This window comes from Protopterus annectens, chromosome 13.part0 (assembly GCF_019279795.1).
Source record: "Protopterus annectens isolate FY-2018-M chromosome 13.part0, PAN1.0, whole genome shotgun sequence".
Taxonomy (NCBI): Eukaryota; Metazoa; Chordata; order Ceratodontiformes; family Protopteridae; genus Protopterus; species Protopterus annectens.
The window spans coordinates 89,991,782-90,010,821 of NC_056747.1; the positions used below are offsets into that span (position 1 = coordinate 89,991,782).

Consider the following 19,040-nt stretch of genomic DNA (forward strand, 5'->3'; position numbering starts at 1 on the left):
ACAAACACTAAATAGATATAAATATATATATATACACAAACACACACACACACATATATATGTAGTCATAGCATGTAGTGAAATCGTACCTCAAAACCATACCCCCAACCTCTTACTGCAACAAATGTATCCAAAGCCTGTCACAGTGGGGGGTCAATAGGCCCAAACTGTTGACCTCTTTTAAATATTGCCCTCATAAATGTAGAAAGTTGCCAGAGTAACACAGTTTGTTTCAGCATACATATTCTGATGGCTGTGAGGTCTAAAAATAAAATGTATGTCTTCATTTACTGGTAGAAATCCCCATATCATCACAGTGCATTACCAGAGAAATTAGACTAATCTGTAAAAGACACCAGAAATATGAGAAATAAACCTGGACATCCTGAAACAATGCAGCCAGTTGAGAGGTATGCTCATAACCCCTTACTGCAATGAATCTGGACCAAGGCTGACAAAATGGTGGGTGGAAGGCATGAACATGGGGACATATCTGAAATACTGGCGTAGATGAGCTGACACAGTTGCTGCAGTAACACCCTCCTGTCTGCTCTAACATATATTTAGTGAAATAGCAGAATTAATTGAAATAGCAAATTTGCTATGGGTAATTACACATGTATTTGCAAATATATCAGGCACTACAGGGATTTAACAGCACTGAAAAACAGACACCAGTGTGAAAGTGCATGCCCACAACCAATATCACTACAGTCACAGTCACATACCGGTAAGTCAAGTGAACAGTAAAGTATAAGGACTGTATGAACAAAATACATCATTGTTTGCCACTCACACACTAGCCCTACATATACTGACCCAATTCTCAGTGTAGTCTGAATCCAGACCATGGTACAGGGCATGTATGTCTGCCTCTACAAATACATACAGACAACAGACCAGCAGAAACTGGAGTAGCATGCACAGTCAGATAAAAAGAGCCATAACAATTACATCTACCCCCCCCTCCATACAAGGCCCAAATAACACGTACACATACACATGACATGTGTACACAATCCTGACAGTCTGTTAACAATGTCCAGACATACACAAAATGTACAGTTCACCTCAAAATGTACAGGCTCAGAAGCCCTATTTATAGCCTCTTCCCTGACATGTCTGTGGGTCTACTACATCACTGGGATGGTAGCAGGAATGAAAGCAAGAAATAATTATGCTAAATATGTCTGATCTTCATAGTGCATGACATTTGGGGACAGAGGCACAAGCACAGGGGTAGATTGGACATATTGCTGTCATAAATTGAGACAGTTGCTGATGTTACTGGATTTGTTGTAACTTATCCTTTATGAGAAATATGAAGTCAGTAATACCAATAGATGTGAGTATTTACTGACTGCATTCCCCAGAGCCCCAACTGATTTTCCAAGGCCGACTGTCTGGGGAACAGACAAAACATAATAGGCAAACATGTGGCCAGTCTGTGGACAGCATGCCAGTGGAGAGGTATGTCAGAGACATAGCACTGTCAGACGTGCAGTCACTTACTAAATGCAGGTCCACACAAACCCTGTCAATCTGTCAACCCACCATGTGTATAACAGCACTGATGACATAGAATCTATTCACAATTCTGGAGATATGTCCCCCATGTTGTTGGGCTGTCTCCAAATGTCCTGTCCTGTGAAGTATTCCCACCTACCGTCTGTAAATCTGTATCCCACCACCACTGTAATGTCCCTCACAGAGGCAAGGAATAGGGGCAAGGCCCACAGGAAGGATGTCCCATATGTTGGAACTAGCGGCATTGTCCAGGCCCACACAGCACAATACTATGTGGGCACCTACATAGTTGTATGGCCTTAGCAATATCTGACATCTGCACAGAGGACAGACAGAAAGTAGATAGCAAACAGGTCATGCATTAGAATGAATGTTTTGAAGGGTAGAAGTCTGAAACTGAAACGTATGCCATTACTACATTACAGCAGTCATCAATGGCATGGCTATAAAACATAGTACTCTACAGTTAATATAATAATAGCATATTAATATCCAGTAGGAGATACATAAAAACATACAGCTCAAACACCAAGAACAAGATAGTGTAGCATTCAAGAGTCCCAGCCTTGCATGCATGGGTGCACGGTTCAAGTACTACAATCTGCAATCTACTTTTACATGGAAAAGCACTGTTAAAATTACTAATTTAATAATACAATATGTGTTAAATTATTTTTGTCAACCAGTGCACTGTAGCTGGTGTAACATGCAAGTGTGAGTGCATATAACATGTGGTACTATCCATGTATAAAAAAACAAACAAAAAAAGTGATACCACCCATGTATACCCAAATGTCCCATACAGTATAGTCACACCCCTTGCTACTGTAATGACAGCACACAGAAGCATGTTATGTACACAAAATTAATATTACATGATATCATTACTCTGGTATTTTATAAGACTGCAATGTGAACAATGCTTACCAGGGCTAATCTATGCTTAGCAGGTGTAAGCATTGTTTAAATGTGAATGCTAAGCATATTTGTGCACTGGTAAGCATCGCTGAGCGAAGCCTACATGGTGTAAACACATATTCGTTTAACCGTGTGTTGGCATCGCTTACCGTCTTGGAAGCTCGCATACCTGCTTACAACTGCTTAAAACTGCCTTAATCACCCTGTCTCCAGCAGCCACTGTTCTGCCCAGCAATAAAATAATCAGCCCTGTCAAGACATGAACCAAGGACCCTGTAATTTACCACTACACCTGAGATGCAATAATGAATGCTGTTTTTTTCAAATATATCATTCAGTACAGGTATAGAATAGTAGAGAACAAATACTGTGGAATCAGTCATGTTTAGTATATATAAATATACACATATAGATGTGTATGGTGATAGTTAAATATTAATAAGTATATACATCAGGTATACGGAGCTATACATATAAAACAAATGTGTATAGAAAATATACATATATATTTTGTTATATCAACATAGGGTGGCCATGGTGGTGCAGCGGTCAGCATTGCCACCTCACAGCAAGAGGTTCTCTGGTTCAATCCTCGGCTGGGGTACCTTCTGTGTGGAGTCTGCATGTCCTCCCTGTAGTCACGTGGGTTTCCTCTGGGTGCTCCAGTTTCCTCCCACATCCCAAAGACATGTTGTAGGTGGATTGGACACACTAAATTGTCCCTAGGCGTGAGTGAGTGCATGCATGTGTGTGCCTTCTGTGGAAGGTTGGATGCTGGGCTGGCAACTCGACACCATAAAACTCCACTGCCAATCATGAGTGGACGGTGATCTGCTGTGGTGACCCCCTAACAGGGAAAAGCCTAAAGCAGAAGATTTTGTTATATCAACATATGTATAGATATCAAACAAGAAATATATATATATATATATATATATATATATATATATATATATCAGTATAGATATATCGGTGGTGAAATAAATATATATATATATATATATATATATATATATATATAGAGAGAGAGAGAGAGAGAGAGGGATATTAAATATATATGTGTATGTATATATATATATATATATATATATATATATATATATATATACACACACACACACACACACATATATATATATATATATGTGTGTGTGTGTGTGTGTGTGTGTGTGTGTGTGTGTATATATATATATATATATATATATATATATATGACATGCAGTGCAGCCATACTTCACAAGTATAACCTCTCAACCTCTTAGTGCAGGACTAACGTACAAAGGCCATAGAAAGGGTGGGAAATGTGCCACATATAGGGATATAATCAGAATACTGCTGTCATGACTGAACAGATATACAGCATCAGGGTGTGTATCTGCAGAACCTTGAGAAGGACATGAGGATGGGAACTGACATGTATGTCATTATTCATTGACATAAATCCTTCAATCATAACAGTGATTTCCCAGGCAAATACAAATAAACTGTGGAACAGAATCAAAGTATGGGCCAAGCACCTGGACATTCTGCAAACAGCCTGGCAGTGGAGAGGTATGCTCAGAACCCTTTAGTGCAATGAATTTGGAACAAGCAAGATAAAGTGGGGGGACAAAGGCATGATAATAGAAACATATCCAAATTACTTGAGTAGATAAGCTGAGAAAGTTGTTGTACTAACACTGTTACTGCTAACATATATTGGCGGGAATATCACAAGTCTGGGACTCACATACTCCTTATTATGTAGTGACCCCAATCCTCACATCATCTCACTGATGTGTCAGGAATACACACCAGTGATGGGGATCAGGCAAAAGGTATTTGCCACACAACTGTACATCCTATGAATATATGGACATAACACAACAGTAGGGAAACTGCACTGAGCTTCCAAGCAGTGGCAACACAACAAGTAGAATGACATAACCCTATCCAAGTCCAGCTCTGGGGCTCCACACATGCATTTGCAAAGATAACATGCACTACAGGGATATTAGTATCTACTGATGGCATTCTCCAAAGTCCACAACCAGAGTAGCATGCACAGTCAGATAGAAAGGGTTCATTCCACTCACGTATACCACCCCACCTTACACAACTCAAACAACATATAACATATACACACTATACTTCTACACAGTTCTGACAGTCTGTTAACGATGGCCAGAGTTACACAGACACAAGCAAATAAGATCACAGGTGAGGTACCCCACAGCTGTCTTTGAGTGTACACTGGAGACATCCAGTAAGGCTTGAGTACTAAAACAGGCAATCGCATTTGACATGGAAAAGCATTGTTAAAAGTACTATTTTAATAGTAAAATGTGTAGTAAAGTATTTCTGTCACCACATTAGTGTAGCTGGTGTACAGTGGAAGTGTGAGTGCATATAACATGTGAAACCACCCATGTATACACCAGTGTCCCGTACAGCATAGTAACACCCCTTGCTACTGTAATGACAACACATATAGGCATGTTATGTAAAGGAAATCTTATACACTTGCCCAGTAACAAAATAAACAGGCCTTGCAGGTCTTGAACCCAGGAACCTGTATACAATAGTCGCAGCACTTGACTACTAAGCCATCTGAGCTGCAGGATGTTATGCTGTTTCTTCACACATATCATGCAGTACAGTCAGTTTACGATAAGGAATGTACATTGTGGAATCAGTAATGATTCAAATGATACATACACACACACACACACACACACACACACACACACACACACACACACACACACACATATATATATATATATATATATAGAGAGAGAGAGAGAGAGAGAGATACATTATTTGTCAATAACTTGCAGCACTGTCACACCCCAGAACACCTCAGTACAAGTCTGGACCAAGCCAGACGAAGTGGGGGGACAAGTCTATGGACATAGGAACACATTGGTAGTGACACAAAGGCACCCATAACACTGACATCTGCTGGCTTCCTCTACACAGTACAAGTAAGAAGTACACAGTTCACTGGTACAAAATCAGGAAAGGCCATACACAATGGCCAGACATACACTGAATCTTCAGCAATATAACTGAAATGACTGAAGATAGTATAATCAAAAACAACTAGCCAGTAATCCACACAAATCTTTTAATGTGACTTGCCTTCAAGTATTACAACATTACAAAACATACTTTCCTTAAATACAAGAAACAATTGACACTTAATTACGTATTACGTACACAGCCAGCAATTACACTCCTCAGTTAACCCCCTATGGGATAAAGTATCAAATGTTACAATGTAAATTGATGCTTTACATAACAATGGTTCTGTCATAAGTGTTCTATCAAACTGAGAAACAGACCTTTTCCTTAAAAGTACCTTGTAACCCACTACCATCCCCATGGTGAAACGTATGAAAATGTACAGCTATTGACCTATTTCCCTTCTAATTAGTAATATCTCTCACATGTTATAACAGCCTAATATTAAAACATGTCTTACTATTCCACACACCAACCTATTGCCTGTACAGGGTCCACATGTTGTCCTGCCTTTGCACTCACATGTATGGCCCCTATCCCACAACTTGTGTGAGATTACACAACATCACTGGGATGATAGCAGGAATGACAGCATTTAATAATGATAGACCATACCTATCAACCACTTACTGCATGACATATGGACAAAGCCTGGCATATAAGTGGAGAACAGAGGCCTAAACGCAGGGCCATATTTGAAATATTGGTGTTATACACTGAGAAAGTTGCTGGTGTTACAGGGTTGGTTGCAACATATCTGTTGTGACGGATATGAAATCAGAAACACAAATGGATGTTGCCATTTACTGATAGCAATCAACAGAATATGCCACTAATTTGCCAAAGACAACACCTGTCTGGGGAACAGGCCAAACATAACAGGCAAACCTCTGGCCATTATGGGGATAGCCCTACAGTTGAGAGCTATGCAGACACATAACTTTGTCAGACTGAATCCATGCAGAACTAGCATGTACACACAAACCCTGTAAAACTGGCAGTATTCAAACTATATAACAGCAATACTCACATTCTGTCCCTAAGTCTGAAACCTTCGCCACCATTTAGTTGGCCTGTCTCCACAAGTCTTGTAAGAGTGATTCCCACCTGCTGTCTGTAACACTCTGTAGCTCACACACCTCCAGGATGGCGTCCTCACAGGCAAGGTAAAGGGACAATGCCCACATGAAGTACTCAATTATAGGAGTGTGTTGCCAATACATTGGCTATTGGAAGACATACACAGCTGCTCTGCATGCAGTTAGCAAGTGGGGAACACCAATTGGTGCACAGGCCATCACCTGGTCAAGAGCATTACCTACAAAAGGCAAGCTGCCACCTCTTCAAACCATCTGTCTACCAGTACTTGACAGTGAACATACAAAACAATTTCAGCAACATATTGATATAACCCACTGCACCATAAAAAAGGAAGGTATGTGAAACAAGTAAGCATGTAATTGAATGTAGTATGTTTTTTCTAATAATGGGAAATAGGAGTTTGAAAGAAATATGTCTCAGCAAGACTTGCTGTAGTGGTGTCCTGCTGAACAGCACCTATGGCCATAGCATCTGGCTCTCTCTGCTGTGATATAGAACACAGCTCAGGACCCTGACTCACCCCAGGAAAGGACAGTTGGCATATGACAACCAGTGGAGTGTTTATCAAACACTACTGACTGTGCCACTGCTAAGCCAGCTACAGGGATATTGTACATATCCATATGTTAGCTGTGAATGTGAGTATGATACACATTTTGTTTGTCATGTAAATCTAAGAGAACTATATAAACCATGTGCATATTAAAGGACTGTTGCAGAACTGTGTGTTGAACTGCATGTGATGTAGTGAATCCATACCATTCAAATGTAGAGTATTCTGCTGGACAATAAGCATAGTTGTGCCTGATATCTGTAGTCGCATACACATGCAGTTGTGTTATGTCAGCCAAACCATTGGCAGGTCTGAGAGCAATAACATTGTAACATAATAGTCTAGTTATGACTGTTGGCATCATCCTCAATTATCACTGTGATGTCAAAGCCTACTGTGCAATCAACTTTATTATGTATGTTGCAGCTGTATTAATGTAGTATCAGTATTGTGCCTTTGCCACCCATGTATGTGTGCCATTGTTCAGAAGTCCTGTTATAACAGGTGGATAGGCACATGTATGTATGCGTATGTTCAGCTGGAAGGCACAAAACAAATGACATGGGTTGCAAGCATTCAGGTTAATAGGTTGTGCATGTTGTACATGTGTGCAATATCAGTTTCAGTGCATACAGCAGACATAAATGTCTACAGCTACTGCCTGCTGCATTGCCCTGACACTGTTATGGGTACTAGAATAGGTATGATTATCAGGTTGTAATCAGAGAAGTGTCCAACTGTGTCATGACCCTCTGTCCATGCCTACCACTAACAGCTATATGAACACCTATATACAGTGAATATCAAACGTGTACACACCCCTGTTGAAGTGCCAGGTTTGTGTGTTGTATGAAAATGAGGCCACAGATAATCATTTCAAAATGTTTCCCACCTTGAATGTGACCCATAACCTGCACAATTTGATCTGAAAACAAAGAAATCTGGTAGGGGAGACAATGTAAACATGACATATATATATATATATATATATATATATATATATATATATATATATATATATATACTATATGCTAGTTGCATACATGTATACACATGTAAAGCAATACCTTGTAGCTGCACCTCTATCTGTAAGCACAGCATTCCATCTTCTTGGGTACACACAAGCCATCAATGAAAGAGACTCTGATTACCCAGAAATAATGTTCAGCTGTTCTACTGGGATTTATTTGACATTCAACCAGTTGCCTGCTAAAGCAAAAGCTATGTTTTGCAGAGAGCTTACAAAGCCTCAAAGGGATCTCAGTTTGGAAAGTCATCAGTCAGAATTGTAGCAAAACAGTCCACAACATTGGATATACCATGGAATACAGTGCAGTCATCAAACAGTGGGGAACATATGGGATAATGGTGATGCTGATAACAGCTGGATGTCCATCCAAAAGGGATGAAACGACAAGATGACAACTGGCCATGGAAGCTGACCGGGGACCTACACCAATACTGAAGGAGCTGCAGCAACGTCTGGCAAGTCCTGAGTGTGTACCACGTGTCAGTAATCTTCTGCATTCCCCATATGTCTGGCCTGTGGGCCAGAGTAGCAAGATGGAAGCCTTTTCATACTCAGAGAAACATCTAGGGCCAGACTAACATTGGCAAGCACTACATCAAATCTCCCAAAAGCATGTTGGAAATTGTGTCATGGTCTGATGGGACCAATGTTGAACATTTGGCGCACAATTCCAAACGGTGGTCCAAAACAACAATTTGCATCACAAAAAGGACACCACCCCCCCCCCCCCCCCCCCAGTGAAGCATGGTGGTGGCAGTATCATTCTTTGGGGTTGCTTTTCTTAAGCTGGAACTGGACCTTTAGTTAAGGTGGAGGGAATTATGAACATTTCCAAATAACAATCATCCTTATCCTAAAACCTATAGTCGTCTACTAGAAAGCTGAAGACAGAGGGATTTTACCTGTCAGCATGACAATGACCTCAAGCATTCATCCCAATCAACAAAGGAATGGCGTCACATGATGTAAAGTAGAGTTTAGGCATGTGCATGCCAGTGCCCAGACCTACATCCAAGAGTACATCTGTGTGTTGACCTGAATAGGGCTGTGCACAAGAGATGCCCTCACAAATTGACAAGTTTGTAGCACTGTGGCAAAGAAGATGGGCAACTATTGGCAAATACAGATGAAGCATGATGTTAGACTCCAACCCAAAATGAATGAATGCTGTGATTATCTCAACAGGTGATTACACAACATGTCAGTTTAATGGTGTGCACACTCATTCAACTGACTTATCATACAGTTTTTATTTCCATGTTTTCACAGAACAGATTATTATGTTGTCAGTTGAATTGTACAGGCTATAGGTCACATTAAAGGTGGGAATTGTTTTGAAATGAGTTATTGTGGTGTCATGTTTCAATTGCACAAATACCAGGCATTGTAACAGGGGTGTGTACACTTTACATCCACTGTAGCTGTATGGACTCAGCAGTACCATACCTGTAAAACCAGCCTCCACCAAGGTAAAGTAATCCCATTTGGTGGACAGCAGCAATACACAAGGCATGTAATAGGTTGCTATATTGGCTGAACACAGACACATAGGTGCAGACAGCAATGTGGAAGCAAGTCTGCCTCTATCTGAACAAGCATGTACGTTCACAGGTGACTCCCTGTACAGCTGACTATGACTACGACTCAGACATATCCACACCACCAAGGCCAATCACAAGAGTGTCTCTGTATATGTTGTCAGTCTCTGAGGCAGCAACACAATTCACCCTGTACTAGTGGTAAAGCACACCTCATACACACATGCCATGCCTACAGGCAACCTGCATCAGCAGGTTAAGGTGGAACATCAACACCCTCTCCCCCCATTTGTATAGCAGGATATGCACAGCAACTGCACCCCTCCCCTCACCAATGGTGAGCATATACATATTGCCTACTGATGGCAACAACAGCAAGCCTCCATGGGGCATGATAACATCCCTGTCTGCCTCCTACATGAACTCAGCCATGTGCTCACAGCTCCATCACACACTATAGTCAAACACAGCCTTACCACCTTCCACACCGTATCCACATGGAAGAGGGCCACTGTCATCCCTCTATACAGAAATGAATGGGGAATAGAGGATTATACAATTAAGTGTCCATCATTGGGGGGAATATGACACATCAGGGCCAGGAGTGCAATGCAAGCTGATATTGTTGTGATAGATTAGAGGGTTAGGGTGTAGTTGTGAGTGGTGGCAACTGATATCCATTGTTGATGTGCATTTTGACAACTGTATGAGGTCCTGTGACGTGTTCTCCTGTTTATGTTTTCCAGTTGCAATGCAAAGGCCCAGACTGCCTGTCTTCACTGAGGCAGAAACAGCATGCATCACTGAAGCTGTCATCCAACAGCATGCAGTACTGTTTGGCAGAAGGCCACAAGATCTGCGAGAGAGGACCGCCCTGTGGAATGCTCTTGTCCATGGGGTAAATGATGTTGGCCTGCACGGCAGAACATACGAGCAGGTTTGGCATCGCACTACTGATCTCATATGCCATGCCCGGCAAAGGGCTGCTGGTATAGCAAGGGACCACCTAGCCACAGGTGGGGGCCCAGCCATCCAGCCCTCACTGGCACCCACTGAGGTGCTCCTCGCCAACCTTGGGGCACTCACACAAAGCAAACCAGAGGAAGCTAAAGAAAGCATTGTGGAGGTGGGTTGCACCCACACAATGGATGAGGAGCATGCAACTAAGGCCCCAGTGCACATTACTAGAATACTGTTGCATATCTAGTTGTATCTGTATAGTATCTACATGCATATGTCAGATAAGATAGTAGGTGTTGATGGTATATAGTATTGCACAGAAATGCACATCTATGGTGATAGGCAGCATATTTTGTAGTACTGGTGTTTGTACTGTTAATGCACAGGAATGCTGCTTCCACCCTGTACCTAGGCCACATGAGAGTCTGCTGACAGTACTTCTCTCCCAAAACTACTTAGGTCCCTCAGGTTAACACATGGGACAGCAGCCTGTAGCTGGTGAGTATGGAATTGTTTCATTGTGGTTTGCCAATACCCTGTGCATGTGAAGGCCATGCTATTTGTCATGCACACAAATATCACACCTAGCCATAATGCATGATGTGCATGTTCACTTTTGTTGCTGTTAACTGCAGTTAACAGCAACAAAAGTGAACATGCACTGCACTGCACTGCATGTTCACTTTTGTTGCTGTTAACTGCAGTGCATCACAGTGGCCACCATGGGGACATATCTGAAGTGTATGTAATATCCCCTGTAGCATACCTCACAACCTGTCAGTGCAAGATGTCTGGACAGAGACCAACAAAATGGGGGGGATCAATGAGCTACAGCAGGGACATGCATGTCATATTAATCTTATACAGTAGATATAACAGTGTACACACCCCTATTAAGATGTCAGATGTTTCTGATATATATATATAACAAAAGACTACATTATTACATTCCACACCTTTTCCAACCTGTAATGTGACCATAACATGAATAATTAACTTGTAAAACAAATAAATATGTCAGTGCACCAAATATGGGGTATACAAACCCTACGATACACTGGATGCATATGTGTGCACACCCTCCAAATAACATATTGTGGAGGCAGCTTGTGATGTACTGACAGCTTGCACTCTACTTGGGTACACACCTGCCATCAGGTACAGGGACTCAATGTAACACTGACTAACAGTCTGCTGTCCAAGCAGTATGTTCATGATATAAGAGTCTGCTGTCCAAGTAGTATGTTCATGACATTTGCTCAGTTGCTTGTGACAGAAGCAGCCATGGCTTGCACACATCTTACAAAGTGTCAAAGGGATCTCATATCTGAAAGGTATCAGTCAGGAGTAGGGTACAACAACATTATCACAGCTTTGCATATACCATGGAACACAGTGCAGACAGTCATCTACAGGTGGATTGAGTATGGGACAACAGTGCTGTTGAAACTAACCAGATGTCCCTTCAAAACAGATGACAAGACATGTTGAGAACTGGTCAGGGAGGCTGCCAGGAGACATGCAGTAACACTGAGGGGGTTGCAGGAATCTCTGCCAAGTACTGCTCGTGTACTACATGTGGCAACAATTGCCTGGATTCTGCATATGTGTGGCCTATGGGGTAGGATAACTAGACAGAGGCATTTACCCACACCAGACACTGTCCAGGGCTGTGTACAGGTAGCAAAACATAACTTCAAGTCTCTTGAAGGCATGTACTGCAATGTGCAATGGTGTCATGAGACCAAGGTTCAAGCCTACAGACAGTATTCCTAATGGTACGTGTGGTACACAAGCAACACCTCACTTCACCTGAGGACCACCATCCACATGTTGAAGGAATTCTGAACAGTTACAAATAACACTCATGTGTGTGCCAAAGCTGTCAAGCATCTTCAATATGGCCAAGGATGGAGAGGGGTTTCAGCTTCCAATATGACAATGAACCAAAGCATATATTCAAAGCTAGCAAAGAATGGCTCTATCTGAACACAATCAAGGTTATGAATTGGGCCAGACAAAAACCAGACTAAACACCAATAGTAAATCCCCAGTGTGACCTCCAAGGGCTGTGCACATGAGCTGGCCTTGCAATCTGACAGAGTAGGGGGGCCTTTGTAGGGAAGACTGTCCAAGTAATGCCAAGGCAAGATATGCCATGCTAATATACCCCTTACCAAGAAGATCGACTGCTGTAGTTCAGTTAACAGGCACTTCAACCAAGCATTGGTTTAAGGGTGTTCATAACTATGCAACCGCAATATTGTATATATCTCATTCAGTATCTTCACAACTAACACATTTGTTTGTTTCATGATTGGATTGCACAGGTCATATGTCACATATAAGGTGTGTAATATTTTCAAATGCAGTAATGTGGTCTCATTTGATTTCATAAAAGAGGCAGGTGTGTACTCTTATCATATCCATATTACGCTAAGAAGATCATTGGTGTAACCGGATGTGATTGTGCATACATTCACTGCTGCTGATGAGATGTGCAAATCAAATGTATGTCATTAATTAGTGACATCAGTCATCACATCATCCCACTTATGTGTCAGACAAATACATGGGGTTGTGAGGAACAGAACAAACATAAGTGCCAGACATCTACACATTCAGCAATGATTTGTACAATTGCGAGGTGTGGTCTACAGTAGATGCCAGGTGCTCAGCAATAATGTGTACATGAGTGCAGTGTGTGCTAGGGGAAGGGACGTCACCTACTAACATGACTCATGCATCACAGAGATGTAGATTGTTAGTAACAAGGATTAAGAATGGCTGCAATGCATGATCTTGAGGGCTATGTGTCATGCATGTCAACTGTTGGGTAATGTGAGGTCTGTGTAATATCTTTGTGCCACCTCACCTGTAACTGTGTGTGTGTGTGTGTGTGTGTGTGTGTGTGTGTGTGTGTGTGTGTGTGTGTGTGTGTAATCCATACTGTACAGGTATTAAATTAGATATATTGTCTTCCCTTCACAGGTGGTGATGATGGGGATCAGGGTCCCTCCCTGGTGGAAACTGATGTCAGTGTCTCTGCAGACTCTGACAATGATGATAGGCATAGTGAGGCACAAGTGGTGTTGTCAGGGGCTGAATCTGTGTCATTGGTTGGCATTCCACTTTTGTCCACCCCATCCCCGCACACAGTCACAATGCCCACACATGCCCCATCACCAGTAGCCATAGATGAGGGACAGTTGGCGGGTGGTGGCATGTGGGACAGGAAAGTGTGGTGACTAGGGCAAATGTGTCTGTAGACACCAGCCATAGCTAGATGACAGGCGAGGTCCCACAAAGGCGGATGGTCAGCGGTGCTCAGAGGAGGACTGCTACCCGTCATGGCCCTGCCAGAAGTATCATTGCAGGTGTCACCAGATGCATGTTTCGGACGATCATGGAGGTACAGGCGCTTATGGAACATCGCACAAGGCAGACACTCAGGGTCCAGATGGCAAATCTTCCTGTTATGCATGATAACATCTGTGATCTTGCAGATGCCCACCATTATTATGCTGAGGTCATGGATGGATGGTTGGGTGAGATGGTGTCACTCCTTGACCGTGGGATGTCTGTGTTGGAGCATGTGGTCGGAGTTGGCCGTCGGCCATGTGGACATAGGACAGCACTACGAACAGCTAAAGGTCTACGTGGCTGTGCAACATCTTTCAGCCGCGCCCATAGTGGCAGTACCAGCAGCACGAATTCAGGGGGGCTGTTGTCCAAACCACAATGCAGCAGGCCATGGGCACATAGTCCTGGCCAGTCCCAACATGGACGCGGATCCAGCAGACAACAGTCAGCATCAGGGAGTACTACTCTGACCTTGGGTCTGGTGGTGCCAGTGGAACCCTTGGCAGGTCCAGTTCCTGTGTCCGTGGTCGGACACAATGAACTGTACATCCTGCCATGTACAGCCCACAGATGTCCAACATACCCCTGTATAGAGCAGCAACATGGCAGAACTGTGTGCATCCATACACACACACACACACACACACACACACACACACACACACACACACACACACACACACACACATCACCATCACAGCTAGGGCACATCCATACTTACACACACCACCTCTGCATGGCCCATGTAATACACAACCACCAACCGACCCACATGATGTCAACCAATTGGCACAGCCTAGGCCTCTGGCAAACCCACACCACACCCTGTGGATATGTTGACATCTGTGCCACATCCCTGTCATCCATACCATCGATGCAGGGACATGCTAACATGGTTCTGATGCACAGGGTGTATTTAGTACAGTTTAGCAATGTAATGCATTGTAAAGTGTTGTCAGCCAGCATGTTTAATGGTTACATGTCAGAGTGTGTAGCTGTTCAGCCATGATGCATTATTGCTTTTATTTACACTAACTGACTGTGTTATACATAATGTATTCTGTTTGTGTTCTAGGTGTCTGTCTGTCAGGTGGATGTAGCCCTGCAGTCCTTTTCTACAAAAGGTATAGCAGTGTGGTAACACACTGACTGTGTCATATCCAGGGTACAGCTGTACACAATTAACAGGTCTGTATAACAGTTATTCGATGTGCCACATTGCTGATAGGGCTGAAGGGTGTATACAGGTAAGTGCATGGTGGCTGATGTCAGCAGCTGTTGTACAGTGGACAATGGTAAGTGTACTGGGTGGAACACACCAAAGGTTTGTGAATACCACACACACAGAGGCTATTGCCTTGATGCAACACAGAGAGAATACTGTTCACACACACACACACACACACACACACACACACACACACACACACACAGGATCACGATTGCCAGTGCTGGGTTTGACACCCCCACCCATCTAGTTATTGGTGGTACAGTGTTAGGTAGTTATCACAGGGGGCACAGAGCTCATAGTGTGTTGTGTTTCTGAAATACTTGTATAGTGATTAACATCACATGCTCCTGTAAGGTATGGCAGTGGGTGATGTAGTTGGTGTGACAGTTTTCATACTACTGTCACACATGAGTGTACACACTCCCAAACACTGCTGCACATACCAATGTGCACAAGCACACACACACACACACACACACACACACACACACACACACACACACACACACACACACACACACACACACACCAACCTATCTTGTTATTCATAACATACTATTCCATACTGTTGCACAGGCTGATAGGGCTTCAGAGTGTCTACAGATACCATTATGGTTGATGTGAGCAGCAGACCTTATCCAGTAGACTTAGGAATGTGTACTGTGTATACCATGGCACAAATATAAATCCATGGTCATCCAATGGATGTCATTCACACACACACACACACACACACACACACACACACACACACACACACACACACACACACACACACACACACACACACACACACACACACACACACACACACACACACACAATACTCTTCTCTCACACACATTTGCCAGGAGTGGGAGTAGAACCCCTGCCTATCTATTTATTGTTACTACATTGTTACACATTTATCGCATGCACCATGGAGGTTATGAGGTGACACTTGTCCAAAGCTACTTCTACAGTGAGGGACATCACCAGACCCTGCAAATTATGGCAATGGGGGATGTACTGGATGAGAGAGAACACAAAGCACTGTAACCTACATACATACACACTTACACACAATAATACACACACACATTTGCAAGGACTCATATTAGAACCCCTAGCCATGTGGTTGTTGGTATTATAGTGTCATGCAGTTCACACACACACACCACAGAGCTTATAGGTTGTGGAGTATCCCAAGGTACCTATATAGTGAATAACATCTACAGCACTTGTAAGGTATGGCAATGGTAGTTATACTGGGTGAGACGGGCCACCAGCTACTTTCACCCATGTTTACACACTCACAAACACTCTCAAACACACTAATGCACACACACACACACATTTGACAGTCCTGAGATCCATGGTTTCAAAGAATCATAGCTGTGTACATGGTAAATGGCCATGGAGACTTTACAAGGCTAGCCCATGGGAATACATTGGCATCATGCCACCTGATGATACTTCCCAGTGTGTGTACTCAATATAGTCACTGTAGTGATCCCCATGGTAGGTATTATATTCCCCATCCATTCCTATTGATATCTCTTGAAGAGGGCCAGTGATGTGCTCAGCTTGACATGTGCATGGCGTCTATTCCATGGCGTGGCTAGTCTCTGGGTTGTGCACCTGTCCTTTCAGCATGTCCTATTGATTGTGAGGATGGGGTTGAGGTATCTGGGGCATACAGAGAGGAAACTGTTCACAGACACACACACACACACACACACACACACACACACACAAACACACTTACCTGGACTGAGATTAGAACCCCTACCTATTTATTTCTACTACAGTGTTATGCATTTATCGCACGAGCCACAGAGCTTATAGGATGACAGCTGTGCAAAGATACTTCTAAGGTAAGGAACATCACCAGCCCTTGTAATGTATGGCAATGGGTGATGTACTGGGTGAGAGAGGCCACAACATACTTTAGACTACACATTTACACACACACATTTGCCAGAACTGGGATTAGAACTCCTACCTAACTAGTTATTTCTTCTATAGTGTTATGCACTTACTGCACATGCCACAGGGCTTATGGGGCTAAGGCCTGACAGAAGGAACTTTTAAGGTGACTGATATCTGCAAGACTGCTAAAGTAGGGAATGGGGAAGTGTGCTGGGTTTGAATGGACCCAAAAGCTTTTAGTTGTAAACACACACACACTTTTACATTTGCCAGGATTGAGATTAGAACTCCTACCTATCTAATTATTTCTGCTATAGTGTTATGCATTTATCGCAAGTGCCACAGAGTTTATGGGGCCGAGGCCTGGGTGGAAGGCACTTCTAAGGTGACTGATATCTGCAGGACTACTAAAGTAGGGAAAGGGGAAGTGTACTGGGACTGAATGGACCCAAAAGCTTTTAGCTGTAAACACACACACACACGTTTACATTCACCAAGACTGAGATTAGAACTCCTACCTAAGTAGTTATTTCTACTATAGTGTTATGCATTTATCCCACGCACCACAGAGCTTATGGGGCTGAGGTCTGACAGAAGGCACTGCTAAGGTGACTGATATCTGCAGGACTGATAAAGTAAGGAAAGGGGAAGTGTGCTGGGTTTGAATGAACCCAAAAGCTTTTAGTTGTAAACACACACACAAACACACACACTTTTACATTTGCCAGGACTGGGATTAGAACTCCTACCTAACAAGTTATCTCTACTGTAGTGTTATGCATTTATCACACGCTCCACAGGGCTTATGGGGCTGAGGCCTGACGGAAGGCACTCCTAAGGTGACTGATATCTGTAGGACTGCTAAAGGAGGGAAAGGGGAAGTATACTGGGTTTGAATGGACCCAAAAGCTTTTAGTTGTAAACACACACACAAACACACTTATACATTTGCTGGGAATGAGATTAGAACTCCTACCTAACTAGTTATTTCTAGTATAGTACTATGCATTTATCGCAAGTGCCACAGAATTTATGGGGCTGAGACCTGACGGAAGACACTTCTAATGTGACTGATATCTGCAGGACTCCTAAAGTAGGGAAAGGGGAAGTGTACTGGGATTGAATGGACCCAAAAGCTTTTAGCTGTAAACACACACACACACACACATTTTTACATTTACCAGGACTGAGATTAGAACTCCTACCTAAGTAGTTATTTCTACTATAGTATTATGCATTTATCCCATGCACCACAGAGCCAATGGGGCTGAGGCCTGACAGAAGGCACTTCTAAGGTGACTGATATCTGCAGGACTGCTAAAGTAGGGAAAGGGGAAGTGTACTGGGTTTGAATGGACCCAAAAGCTTTTAGTTGCAAACACACACACACACACTTTTACATTTGCCAGGACTGAGATTAGAACTCCTACCTAACTAGTTATTTGTACTATATTGTTATGCATTTATCACACATGCCACACAGCTTATGGGGGTAAGGCCTGACAAAAATGACTTATATGGTGACAGACATCTTCAGGACTAAGATGGGGCAATGGGAAGTGCACTGGGTGTGGAAGGCCTGTTCATTCCTAGATCCTACTGACATTTCTCTAAGTGTATGAGCATGCCCAGTGTGTCCTTCTATAGTACATGTGGAACTTCATTCCAGGGATTGACTCCATTCCAGTTTGTTTGGTGCTACAGCCATACCTCTCAACCTGCTGGTGCAGGATATCTGGAGAAAGCTTATCAGAATGGGGGACAATGGGCCATACAGTGATTGTGACAATTCCTCTCAGTAATGTATGGGTTGCTAGGGTTACAGGGCTTGTTTTAACAGACATCTGACATATATGCCATTTGACACTGTCATGTATTGTTTCAGTACCTCATGACATACCT

At 42.8% G+C, this 19,040-nt stretch overlaps 1 long non-coding RNA gene across 1 annotated transcript in view; it reads left to right on the forward strand.

Moving 5' to 3' along the window:
- The window catches only part of LOC122788316, a 285,749-nt gene extending 270,565 nt beyond the window's left edge, over window positions 1–15,184 (forward strand). The window contains exon 2 of the long non-coding RNA XR_006362633.1: window positions 15,072–15,184. This is a non-coding gene — a long non-coding RNA (uncharacterized LOC122788316). The remainder of the gene's footprint in view (window positions 1–15,071) is intronic.
- Window positions 15,185–19,040: the final 3,856 nt, after the last annotated feature.